This window comes from Heptranchias perlo, chromosome 1, assembly GCF_035084215.1.
Source record: "Heptranchias perlo isolate sHepPer1 chromosome 1, sHepPer1.hap1, whole genome shotgun sequence".
Lineage (NCBI taxonomy): Eukaryota > Metazoa > Chordata > Chondrichthyes > Hexanchiformes > Hexanchidae > Heptranchias > Heptranchias perlo.
The window spans coordinates 145483913-145497258 of NC_090325.1; the positions used below are offsets into that span (position 1 = coordinate 145483913).

The following is a 13346-nucleotide window of genomic DNA, read 5'->3' on the forward strand; positions in this document are numbered from 1 at the left end:
ATGCACTGTTGAATTTCCTTATTTTGTTAATTACAGTAGTTTTTCAACCTATTTGTGTAATGCAGCGTATTAAGGAAGCTTAGTACTTGATTTACACGAGCTCTCAAAACAATGTGCACAAGTGGCGATTATAAGGCCAAACAACAACAATAACTTGCATTTATATAGCACCTTTAACATAGTAAAACATCCCAAGGTGCTTCAAAGGAGCATTATCAAACAAACTTTGACACTGAGCCACACAAAGAGATATTAGGACAGGTGACCAAAAGCTTGGTCAAAGCGATAGGTTTTAAAGAACATCTTAAAGGAGGAGAGAGAGGTGGAGAGGTTTAGGGAGGGAATTCAAACTTAGGGCTTAGGCAGCTGAAGGCACGGCCGCCAATGGTGGCGTGATTAAAATCGGGGATGCGCAAGAGACCAGGATTGGAGGAGCGCAGTGATCTCACAGGGTTGCAGGGCTAGAGGAGGTTACTGAGATAGGGAGGGGCGAGGCAATGGAGAGATTTGAAAACAACGATGAGAATTTTAAAATCGAGGTGTTGCTGTACCGGGAGTCAATGTAGGTCAGCGAACACAGGGGTGATGGGTGAACGGGACTTGGTGCGAGTTAGGATACGGGCAGCAGAGTTTTGGATGAACTTAAGTTTATGGAGGGTGGAAGATGGGAGGCTGGCGAGGAGAGCTTTGGAATAGTCAAGTCTAGAGGTAACAAAGGAATGGATGAGGGTTTCAGCAGCAGGTGAGCTGAGGCAGCGGCGGAGACGGGAGATGTTACGGGGGTGGAAATAGGTGGTCTTGGTGATGGAGTGGATATGTGGTCGGAAGTTCATCTCAGGGTCAAATAGGATGCCAAGGTTGCGAATGGTTGCTGCCACAAATTGTTCAGACTGAAAAGATACTCAACTCCCTGTGGCTACCTACAGTTCTATTCATTTATGGTTGCCAAGACATGAACTGGTCATCCAGACCCTAGAAGCAGTGCAGTGGAAGACAATGTGACTGATCCTTGGTGTCAGAGCTATAAGAAATGACCTGATAATCTAGGGTTCTTTGGCCTTAAAAAGAAACAGGGCTGTACAACAAGAAGGCCCAGGTTCAGGATTGTGAAGTTCAAATTTAGGACTGATATCAAGAAGTATTTCTTTACACAGAAGGTGATCAACAGCTATTACAGGTTGCTAGAAATGTTGCTAAGGCCAGGGCACTGGACTCATTTAAGGAACAGCTGGATGCTCCAATGGAAAAACGATAGGGTTGGTATTCTGGAAGGATGAGATCAAATGGGCTGAAGGGCTGTCTTCATCTAAATTTATCTTGTAATTGGAAAGTGTGTAGCAGTCTAAGGGTTAATATTGTTCCTTTTTTCTCTAGGTTTAGAATAATCTCTAAGCACATAGAATAATAGATAACTGACAATGAGTTGCAAGGTATTAAATCAATCAGGTGGTGCTTATAACAACACAGTCCATAAAAAAAAAGCTGGACTATTTTCTGGATGTCAGCAGACCCTTGTGGTTGAATTTTATCCTTAGATAGTTTCTACAAAAAATCGTAAACTAATTTTTAAACTACTTGGCAGTTTGTTCTTTGAATGGCATACTGCTTTTCCCAAGCAGTGCTAACAAATAAAAGGTATCACATTGTGATCATATTGCTGTAAGAAATTTGAAGTCCTCATGACATCATGGTCATGATCTCGTGGCCCTTTCCTGTCCCACAGGGTTTAAAAGCATGCCTTATGAGCAGAACCATTAATTGCCTCCCCACTGTTGGAAGATTCTAACTTGTATTTTTTGGAGAGAAGATAGTAATTTCTTCTTCCACCTCCTTTTTCTTCCTCTTTTTTTTCTTTTCTTTTTCCACTGTCTTCCCTCTCCCCAGTAGAGCTGGTTATGAACATGTGTCTGTGTTGATCATTGTAACTGGATATCTTGAGGATTTTGTTAACTCAGAAAGGAGAAGTAGGATAAAGATATGTCCTTTCTGGCAGTTGCATCTCAACACCTATTGCGCAAATGTCATTTCATGAGATCAATTCCCAAAAGACAACAGTTTTGGGTGTACTTAGAAATGTGTAGGACTGGAAAAGACCATTATGGTACATCTGAATGCAAGCAATCTACTATCAACTACTGTTGAAATTTTAGATTGTGAGCAAATCCTGGATCAATTGGAGTTACCTATCTCTAAGTTTTCCTAGGTTCCCCTTTCCTCCACCTCCTATAGACTAATTTTTCAGAGTCCCAGCCAGAGTAGACAAATTTTGAGTCTCGCTGAAAAACACTTCACAACATGCTATTATCATCCAATTTCTGCATTCTTTCCTCATACCTCGTAGAACTGTTATCTCCTGGAACTCGTTTTTGATCACCGTTGGAGTGGAATTTTGCAGATTTCTGTTTTCCCTGAATTGGCCTGGGGTTTTTTTTCTCCCTAGAGATTACATGGCTGCTGGTGGGTGGGGAGCATTGTGGGTTATGATGCTTAGCTGCAACATGACTGCATGGGACAGGCTCGATGGACCAGATGGTCTTTTTCTGTATGTCCTTTTCCTATGTTTCATATGTAACTCAACTCTCTAATTCCAGGGAACAACTTCCTGGCTTTTCTCTGAACAAAGCAACCTGGCTAAGGGACTGCATGACATCTTCCAACTTGTACTTAACTGACTGAGCATTATAACTTACCATTCGGTTTGCTTTGTTTATTGGTGCTGCTGTGTGGTTATTTGGCGTGTTAAGTGTGAAATCTGCCATCATTTACAGATCATTTCCACTTTACCTTGTAGCTATTTTTAGACTACTTATAGCATACTGAGACTTTTTTCCCTTTCAATTTTCAGAATCATGGAATTACCCCTTTGGCTCCATAGTGCTGTTTACTCTCTGGTATCTTGCCCAAGTCACCATTGTTTGTTTTTGTGACCCTGGACAGTGAGTGTTGGCAGGTTATTTTACCAGAGGAGACATCACAGCTGAGTTTGATCCTGTCCTTGCCCAACATCTGTCCAAGTGTTTTACCACGGGTTGCTGGACAATGCTCAGAAGTAGCAACCCTCACTGATTTTTCACTCTCTAATCAGGGATAATGAGGCCAGTTGTTGCACTCTTTTTATTCATTCATGGGATGTGGGCATCGTTGGCAAGGCCAGTATTTATTGCCCATCCCTAATTGCCCTTGAGAAATTGGTGGTGAGCTGCCTTCTTGAACCGCTGCAGTCCATGTGGTGAAGGCTCTCCCACAGTGCTGGTAGGTAGGGAGTTCCAGGATTTTGACCCAGTGATGATGAAGGAACGGTGATATATTTCCAAGTCAGGACGGTGTGTGACTTGGAGGGGAACGTGCAGGTGGTGTTGTTCCCATGTGCCTGCTGCCGTTGTCCTCCTAGGTGGCAGAGGTCGCGGGTTTGTGAGGTGCCGTCGAAGAAGCCTTGGTGAGTTGCTGCAGTGCATCTTGTAGATGGTACACACTGCAGCCGCGGTGCGCCGGTGGTGGAGGGAGTGAATCTTTCGGGTGGTGGATGGTGTGCCACTCAAGCGGGCTGCTTTGTTCTGGATGGCGTCGAGCTTCTTGAGTGTTGTTGGAGCTGTACGCATCCAGGCAAGTGGAGAGCATTCCATCACACTCCTGACTTGTGCCTTGTAGATGGTGGAAGGGCTTTGGGGAGTCAGGAGATGAGTCACTCACCGCAGATTACCCAGCCTCTGACCTGCTCTTGTAGCCACAATATTTATGTGGCTGGTCCAGTTAAGTTTCTGGTCAATGGTGACCCCCAGGATGTTGATGGTGGGGGATTCGGCAATGGTAATGCTGTTGAATGTCAAGGGAAGGTGATTAGACTCTCTTCTTGGAGATGGTCATTGCCTGGCGCGAATGTTACTTGCCACTTATCAGCCCAAGCCTGGATGTTGTCCAGGTCTTGCTGCATGCAGGCATGGACTGCTTCATTATCTGAAAGGTTGCGAATGGGACTGAACACTGTGTAATCATCAGTGAACATCCCCATTTCTGACCTTGTGATGGAGGGAAGGTCATTGATGAAGCAGCTGAAGATGGTTGGGCCTAGGACACTGCCCTGAGGAACTCCTGCAGCAATGTCCTGCGGCTGAGATGATTGGCCTCCAACAACCACTACCATCTTTCTTTGTGCTAGGTATGACTCTAGCCACTGGAGAGTTTCCCCCTGATTCCCATTGACTTCAATTTTACTAGGGCTCCTTGGTGCCACACTCTGCCAAATGCTGCCTTGATGTCAAGGGCAGTCACTCTCACCTCACTTCTGGAATTCAGCTCTTTTGTCCATGTTTGGACCAAGGCTGTACTGCCACCTTGGCTGAGAGCAGATAATAGCACAGATGAATGATCTTATCTGAGACTTCCCTGGCCTGTATGGCTCAGCTACCCACCCTGTAAACTTTTTTGTGGCATTGGAGGAACCATTCATCTGATATTTTTACCAAATATTCTCAAAATTCCATTTTTAGAGATTATTGTGCAGAAATCTTTGTCATCACATTTTCCTGCCTTGATAAGTTAGGTTTACTGTACCCATGACTAAAATTTTGTGCAGATTTAGACAGTTATTTTTTTCATTGGTTGTTAAAACTATAGGTAATCCCAGCACTAAGTACTGTACTGCTACAAACAGGTGGATTGACAGTTGCCAGATAAAGTGAAATCTCATTCCATCTGAAAGGAGTTGCACTAGATTCTATTTTTTTTAAAGTCGGTTGGCTGTCTAACATGTACAGAAACCCGTCATCATGCTTGAATCTCTAAATCAAGATACTCTATGCAAGTGGAGTTTCAATATGCCTGATAGGAAGGGCACACACTCTTCTCGTGGGGACATAATCCACTTGCCAAAGTCCAGGCAGCTTAGCTACAGGTTGGCAGAGCCAAAGGTTAGGGATCCTCAGTTATGTATATAGCTACTGCTGACACTAAGCAACCCCCAGGATAGAGTGGTGGTAAGTTTTCAACTGCTGGTCTAGGCATTACCTCACCTGTTGGGGCATTGGATTGCATGGTTATATGCAACAACCTTAACCTGAATTGAGACGTTGCTGTTATTGAACAACTTCAAGAAAGACCAAAGTGCCCTTCAACTCTGCTCAGTACACTCCTGAAGGATTATGATCCCTAGGAATAACATTTGGGACAGATACCCTTGTATCTTCCAACCAATAGCTTCAAAATCTGCTTTCTAAATATGTGCAGCCATAATACTACACTTGGAGACATCATATCCCACTGTTCAAAATCATAAGTAATGTGCCCTAGATCCCCAGGTGAGTCCATCTACAATACAAAGTCATCCACGAAAAAGAACCATGCTTGGAAATGGAGAAAAGTTTGGAACAGCCACTCTGAGGCCATCCCTTATGATGCATCCAACACACTGTTGATGAAGACATCAAGTAAGCTGGGTGACCGTGCACAACCTTGCTTCACTCATCTTTTGAGAGAGATGGGTTCAGTTGATCCTTCATCTATCCTTATATAGATCTTGGAATTAGAGCACGCATGTTGGATAAAGTCCAAGATTTGGCCATGGACTTCCATAGCTTTCAGCTTCTTTGAGGATCACCTGAGACTTTAGCTTAGATTTTAAAATTGGCATTATTTAAAGGTGGGCAGTAGCTCTTTTTAAAATAAATAGGTTAAAGGAGGGATTACAATAACACAGATGAAAATCTAGGTTACTAGATCAAAAGCTTTATGAAAATCAATGAAAGAAATATGAATGGGTTCGCTCTTCAGGACTGTGAACCTAAAATATGTGGCTGTTTTGCCACCATCCTTCTGATCACCATATGGCCACCTACTAAACACCATCGAATGATAGTTCCCCCTGTTGACGTGTTACTTGTAATCTATTTGCACTCATCTTCCATCAAAGATGCTTTTTTTTAGTGTATTGATCCTTAAGGCATTGTACGTGGTTTTTAAAGGTAAACGGTTCAGTGCTCTTCTCTCTCAATTCTCTTGTGAATCTACCATCCCTTTACTCCCTTTCCTTCAAAAAACTACCTAGTCACACTGTGATGCCTATCCCTCAGGTCTCTGACCTGTCCCTTGCTGTTAGGGAGCTTGTATCACTGGTAGTTCTGATGGATCTGTTTTAAGACACGAACATAATCCACACTGCAATTTTCCTGGGCCCACCACTAACACAACACAGGCATTGAGTATCCTCTAAGCCAGGGTCTACTTTTATACACCCCCTCATTTGCTGGCAACTAACTGGGCTGCTACAATAATGAAGCCATCATGATCAATGGATCAGAGTAATATTCTGGCATGGGTGGAGGATTGGTTATCTAACAGGAAGCAGAGAGTTGGGATAAATGGTTCATTCTCGGACTGGCAACCAGTAGCCAGTGGTGTTCCGCAGGGGTCGGTGCTGGGTCCCCAACTCTTTACAATCTATATTAACGATTTGGAGGAGGGGACCGAGTGTAACATATCAAAGTTTGCAGATGATACAAAGATGGGAGGGAAGGTAGAGAGTGAGGAGGACATAAAAAACCTACAAGGGGATATAGACAGGCTGGGTGAGTGGGCGGAGATTTGGCAGATGCAATACAATATTGGAAAATGTGAGGTTATGCACTTTGGCAGGAAAAATCGGAGAGCAAGTTATTATCTTAATGGCGAGAAACTGGAAAGTACTGCAGTACAAAGGGATCTGGGGTACCTAGTGCAAGAAAATCAAAAAGTTAGTATGCAGGTGCAGCAGGTGATCAAGAAGGCCAACGGAATGTTGGCTTTTATTGCTAGGGGGATAGAATATAAAAACAGGGAGGTATTGCTGCAGTTGTATAAGGTATTGGTGAGACCGCACCTGGAATACTGCATACAGTTTTGGTGTCCATACTTAAGAAAAGACATACTTGCTCTCGAGGCAGTACAAAGAAGGTTCACTCGGTTAATCCCGGGGATGAGGGGGCGGACATATGAGGAGAGATTGAGTAGATTGGGACTCTACTCATTGGAGTTCAGAAGAATGAGAGGCGATCTTATTGAAACATATAAGATTGTGAAGGGGCTTGATCGGGTGGATGCGGTAAGGATGTTCCCAAGGATGGGTGAAACTAGAACTAGGGGGCAAAATCTTAGAATAAGGGGCTGCTCTTTCAAAACTGATATGAGGAGAAACTTCTTCACTCAGAGGGTAGTTAGGTCTGTGGAATTTGCTGCCCCAGGAAGCTGTGGAAGCTACATCATTAAATAAATTTAAAACAGAAATAGACAGTTTCCTAGAAGTAAAGGGAATTAGGGGTTGCGGGGAGCGGGCAGGAAATTGGACATGAATTTAGATTTGAGGTTAGGGTCAGATCAGCCATGATCTTATTGAATGGCGGAGCAGGCTCGAGGGGCCGATTGGCCTACTCCTGCTCCTATTTCTTATGTTATTATGATGCCCTCCGACCCACTCCAGCAGCCAGCCAAATAGCTTTTTACATGGAATTGCATTACAGAAACAGGCTATTTGGCCTAATTAGTCTGTGTTGGTGGTTATCCTCCACACAAGGAATAGTGCATGAATAGGGCATATGCCCTCTTCCTATATCCCGCCACTCTCTTTCAACCACCTAGGGCAAATGCCCTCTTCCTATGTCCCGCCACTCTCTTTCAACCACCCATCTAACCTAGCCTTAAATGTTCTCATGGTCGCTGCATCAATCACCAACTCCAATAATGAAATCCACAGCCTCACAACCCTCTTTTTTAAAAAAAAGTGTCTCTTGCTCTTTGTCCTACATTACTTTTCATTTAATCTTATACGTATGTCCTCTAAGTTCTAGACCCCTCAACCATTGGACACGGTTTGTTTTATCTACCTTTTCCCAACCCGTCATAATTTTAAACACCTCCATCAATTCATCCCATAATCGTCTCTGTTATAACTAAAACAGTTTCGCCTGAACACTGCATGTACAAATTGTGCTCGAGTCTGGTTGCTGGCAGTCACTAATATCCTTTATAGCACACACTACAAGGCACTGCTTCCTTTTTTTAAAAAAAACAGTGCCTTCCTTTTTCTTTTATCAATAATTTAAAAAAAAATTTGTTCATGGGATGTGGGCATCGCTGGAGAGGCCAGCATTTATTGCCCATCCCTAATTGCCTTTGAGAAGGTGGGGGTGAGCCGCCTTCTTGAACCGCTGCAGTCCGTGTGGTGACGGTTCTCCCACAGTGCTGTTAGGAAGGGAGTTCCAGGATTTTGACCCAGCGACGATGAAGGAACGGCGATATATTTCCAAGTCGGGATGGTGTGTGACTTGGAGGAGAACGTGCAGGTGGTGGTGTTCCCATGTGCCTGTTGCCCTTGTCCTTCTAGATGGTAGAGGTCGCGGGTGTGGGAGGTGCTGTCAAAGAAGCCATGGCGAGTTGCTGCAGCATCCTGTGGATGGTACACACTGCAGCCACTGTGCGCCGGTGGTGGATGGGGTACCAATCAATCGGGCTGCTTTGTCCTGGATGGTGTCGAGCTTCTGGAATGTTGTTGGAGCTGCACTCATCCAGTCAAGTGGAGAGTATTCCATCACACTCCTGACTTGTACCTTGCAGATAGTGGAAAGGCTTTGGGGAGTCAGGAGGTGACTCACTCGCTGCAGATTACCCAGCCTCTGACCTGCTCTTGTAGCCACAGTATTTATGTTATAATATTCTTCTTCCTTCTGTTAGGCCCTTCTTCTTCTTGAGATTAGGCTTCTCCTCTCACACCTTGGGCTGGTATTTCTCCCTTCTCAGCCTCAGGTTACCAACTTCACTCTCCCCAGCTTCCCCCAAACACCTGTTGACTTTTACATGCCCTTTTTCTGACTAGTGCCTCAAGTTCTGCAGTCTCACTTGGCTTCCTGGTTCCTATCTCTGGTATCTGATTGCATTCCTAGCATCCACTCCCTGGCCTTGTAACGCTAATTTTTTTTTCCCCTCCTCAGGCTGGGCATATTAGTTTCACATTCCCCAATCACCTGCTCTGAATAATGCTGACTTTTATCAGGCCCTTCATCCAATTCCTGTCTTGGATCAATAAAATGATTTGTCATGTGTTAGCCACAGACCAATTGGAACCCACAAAACATGCAGCAATGGATGAGCTCAGTGCGTGTCACTTATTTCTGAGCCATCTGTATCTAATCTGCATAACCATTAGCCATTTAGCCCCTCATAATTTCACTAATTAGAGTAGATAGAGTTGCAATAATGCCCTAAACCTCCCTGTCCTTTAGCAATGTCAGTGTTGTTACCCTTTTATACTGCCTCTATTAACTATCTCTGGGTTCTTAAACTGGTCAAGCTTTGCTGTCATGGTTTGTGCTATTGGAATAATTCAAGTGGATTACTGCTTTCGAACTCACTGCGATTCCTCTGTTATTCCCTTAAAAAAAATATTTGTAGGTTATGCTATTTCTGTGTAACATGCAGTCAAATAAAATGTTCAATATTGCCTTAGTTCCTGCTGTGTGATTTAAACACAAAAGTCGATCATCAGTCGCTATCTACCTTTATGCCCATCATTGGCAAGAAAAAATCTTGCCAAAAAAATCCACCTTGATCAAATGACACCCGCTTTAATATTGAATAGCAAATTGGCTGGATGTGCTTCTCTTTGTGTGCCATTCTGTGTTCTCAAGTGGAGTTTTTTTTAGATAGGGAGTTGAGTAGTGTATGTCACATAACCACTGTACAGTAGTTCACAACAGAGCGGGAAGAAACATACTTATTTCTTTCAGAATGTACTTCATTTTTCAAAAGGGAATAATTATTTCAAGTAATGGTCCTCAAACTTCTCTTTGTGGGAGGAGAAAACTTTGTAAATGGTCACTTGACACCCCTCATGCTCACGCTCCCATTTATTTATTTATTTATTTTATTCTTTTGGGAACCCACTAAAATTCAGTAAAATAATGAGAACATGCTGCTATTAGCCTGAGGCTATGCTCATTACTAAAGCCTAGATGTTGATTTGTTTTGGATTGTAATGTTATTGTGGTTTGTCCTCTGTACCCTCACTTATATAAAATTAGCCCCTTGTACATATAAATTGACCATTTCCTAATCCTGCATCACCACTTTCCAGATCAGGATATGTAAAGGTTATTAAACAGACTTTAGTTATGTTTCTAGATTATTTTCTCTGATTTGTATGAGTGCATGTTTTGTATCTATATATATATATATATATATATATATATAGATGACAGCAGTGTTGAAATTCCAGCATGTAAGTATAAAATACTCTGAATAAAATTGTCTGGAGAAATAAACCTAGTTTGATATTTATATGTGGTAAATAATGGGTGCAGGCACAGCTGAAACAAACTGTAAAAATGTAATTCGTAAAGATTTTTGTTATTAACTGTCACCATCTGCAGAATAATATACAGATAAATGATGTGTAATACCTAAATTTGTGATTAATAAGTCCCATATGAGATGATGAAGTAATTTCAGATAGTAAGTGAAAAATAGTCAGCAATAGTGTAACATGCAGATATTGTCCTGCTTACATGCTCTCTCTGGTGTCAATCCCATTCATCAATGTCGGCAGACTCTGTTCTCATTAAACCCACTTCCACAAAAAGGACTTAATTTCCTTAAGAGGACAGGACACCTGATTCAATTTAACACACATTACCAAGAAGTTTAATCTATTGCCTCTATTCTGTGAAGGGCCTTGCCTGGATTGAAAGATATATTCATGCTTAAAAAACATGCTGAAAGATATTAAATGTTGCTTAGTTTTATTTTTTTCATTTGCTTGTTGCACTTTGAGTATATTATCTAGCTAATAGTCTTTAGATTTAAAAAAAATTAAATACTAAATAACATCACTTATTTTTGTTTTTGATTGCAAAGCTTTGAAAAAAAATGTCCTTTGGAATTTAATGTATGTAAGTACACCTTTGTTATTAAAATGTAGACTATCAACTGAGGTATAAGACGGTCCTTAATAAATTGATTTCTATCCTTGTCTTTCTTGAAAGTGCTACCCATGTAAGCTGCATGCTGAGAACATACAAATCATTTGTCTTCAAGTGTTGTACCTCTGATCTTGAGCACCAATTGTTCTCTATGCCACTGATACCTCATTCCTACTGTTCTTTAATAATAAGTTCTTCATCTAACTTGAAGAAGACATACATAAGGAATGATTTAAGGCTTCTGATTTTTTTTTCTGTTTTTTTTTCCTGAATTCAGTTTTTTTAAAAATCAAATAAATAAATTTGTGCTTTTTAGGATCAAAGATTAAGTGGAAGTTTATAATTGGAAAACTGTGTTTAATCAGAAAAATAATTTTGGAATGACATAAAATACTTCAAATAAATAATTACATCAAGATATACAAATATATCATGGCAAAATATAATGCTAAAAGGAATTGATGCACAGCAATAGTTCGCATCCTCAGCGTCTGTTTCATGCACTGAACTTCATTCAGCTTTCTGTGTGTAATGTAGGCTACTTCGATGTTCTTGATGTAACAGTTCAAGCAATGACGTAGAGAAAATTTAAATACTTTCTGCGCCATCCAGGGAAAGCAGCTGTGTGTGTTACACCAGAACCATAGTTTGTCAATGTTGACTTTTCAGCATTTTATCAGGTTTAACTCTAATTTTGGAATTCACCTTTTGGGGGTATTTATTGGTTTACTTCAAAAATAAGAGTCAACAATAATCTGCAATGTAACCACTCACTGCGTCAATTGGATGTTTTCTATATTTTCATAAAGAAGCCATATCACACAAAAAGACAGCACAATATGTTGAATCAGTGCAGTATTCTCCTATGAGTTGCTTCCTTTGATTTTTTCCCCTTGCAGTAATTCTTCTGTTCCCTAGCTAGGCATCTCCTTCATCTCAAAGGATACAGCAAGTTAGCTGCTCCCAGGCCACTTCAATACTGCTCTTTGCCAGCCACCAAAAGAACACGCAAGAATGGCCCAGCGGAAAATCCCCAACTGATTTTTCCTCCTCCTTGAGATGAGGGGTGAAATTTTGTGAGACCCCCTGCCATCAATGGATTTTGCATGCAGCGGGCGATTTATCGGAAAATCGTGGGCTGTACTGCCTATGAATTTTCCATCCATTGATTTCAGCAGGTAGAAAATAGCAGTTAATGCACCTGCAATTTTCCAATAAACTATCTGCTATGTGTGAGGCCCCACCATTGGCATAGTGTTTCGGAAATTTTCAACCAAAATGTCTGGTCATTGTTCTGCACTTCCCAACAGCATAGTGACTGCAATTGGTAACCCGGTGAAATGAAAGGTTGAACACACTCTCCCTGCACCCATGCGTCACCTGCAATATTTTATCTGGTAGTAACACTAGTTATCCAAATAATCCATTATACTTATACAGGCATGCTAATTTAAGGTTGTTTACCCACATATCTACTAATAATACTTGTCTGGTCAAAATGCTGCTCCTGACAGAAGCAAATATCTAATGAAGTAGAAGAGTGCCTTGACATTCTGTGAGATCATTTTAAGCACCACCATGTTAAAAGTTGGACTTATCGTGTGTATGATAGACTTGTGCTTTGTGGTGCTTGTGTGAGATACACGGTTGTCATCTCCCTTTGTGATCTCTGTGTAGGAATTGGGAAAATATGTTTCAAATGCCAAATTTTACTTGGGATGGTGTACAACGGTGGGGAAAAGTGTTAAACTACATTACTTTACAGTTTATTACAATGTCTTTATCAAGGCATTGAAAATGTTTCTGTGTGGCAGGAAATACCATGTCACATCCTTGTGAGTGAGCAGAGGTTGTTTGTCTGGATACTGCGATATTCAGGGCACAGTGGAACTGTGGTCCATTGCCATCATTTATTGATAAGTCTAGAAAAATCTAATGAAATTATCAATGTTCTTGAATTAATTATGAACATGAATAAGAAAGCTAAATACTCTGGAGCCAGGGATCTCATTATCTATTCAGTCTTATCATTTGCTCTTTGGGAGCAGTATGTAGGTTTAGCTTTGTCTTTTGAACGTGGCTTTGGATTTGTTCTGATTTCAAATTTACTGTAACTGTTGGCACCTTTTTTTGTTTATGGTGTTTTACAAATAAATAGTGCTAAAGTCTGATGCATTTTACTTAGTTTCTCAGGGGGAGGGGAGTGGTATGGATGTACTTCCCTGGTTTTGAGGGACCAAGCTGGATTTACAGAGCACGTTATCTTCATTACCATGGTACTGTATAATGCTTGGCTGGGTGATGTTCAACATCCTTATCTTGTTTTTATTTAGTCTCTGCACCTTTTCAAGATTTACATCATAATATCTTGGATATTAATGACTTGAGCTGCAATTGTTTTTTTTG

General features: G+C 41.4%; 1 protein-coding gene across 1 annotated transcript in view; it reads left to right on the forward strand.

Annotated features, from left to right (window-relative positions):
- slc10a7 (solute carrier family 10 member 7) overlaps positions 1–13346 on the forward strand; it is a 293348-nt gene that overhangs the window by 71043 nt on the left and 208959 nt on the right. The window lies entirely within an intron of this gene.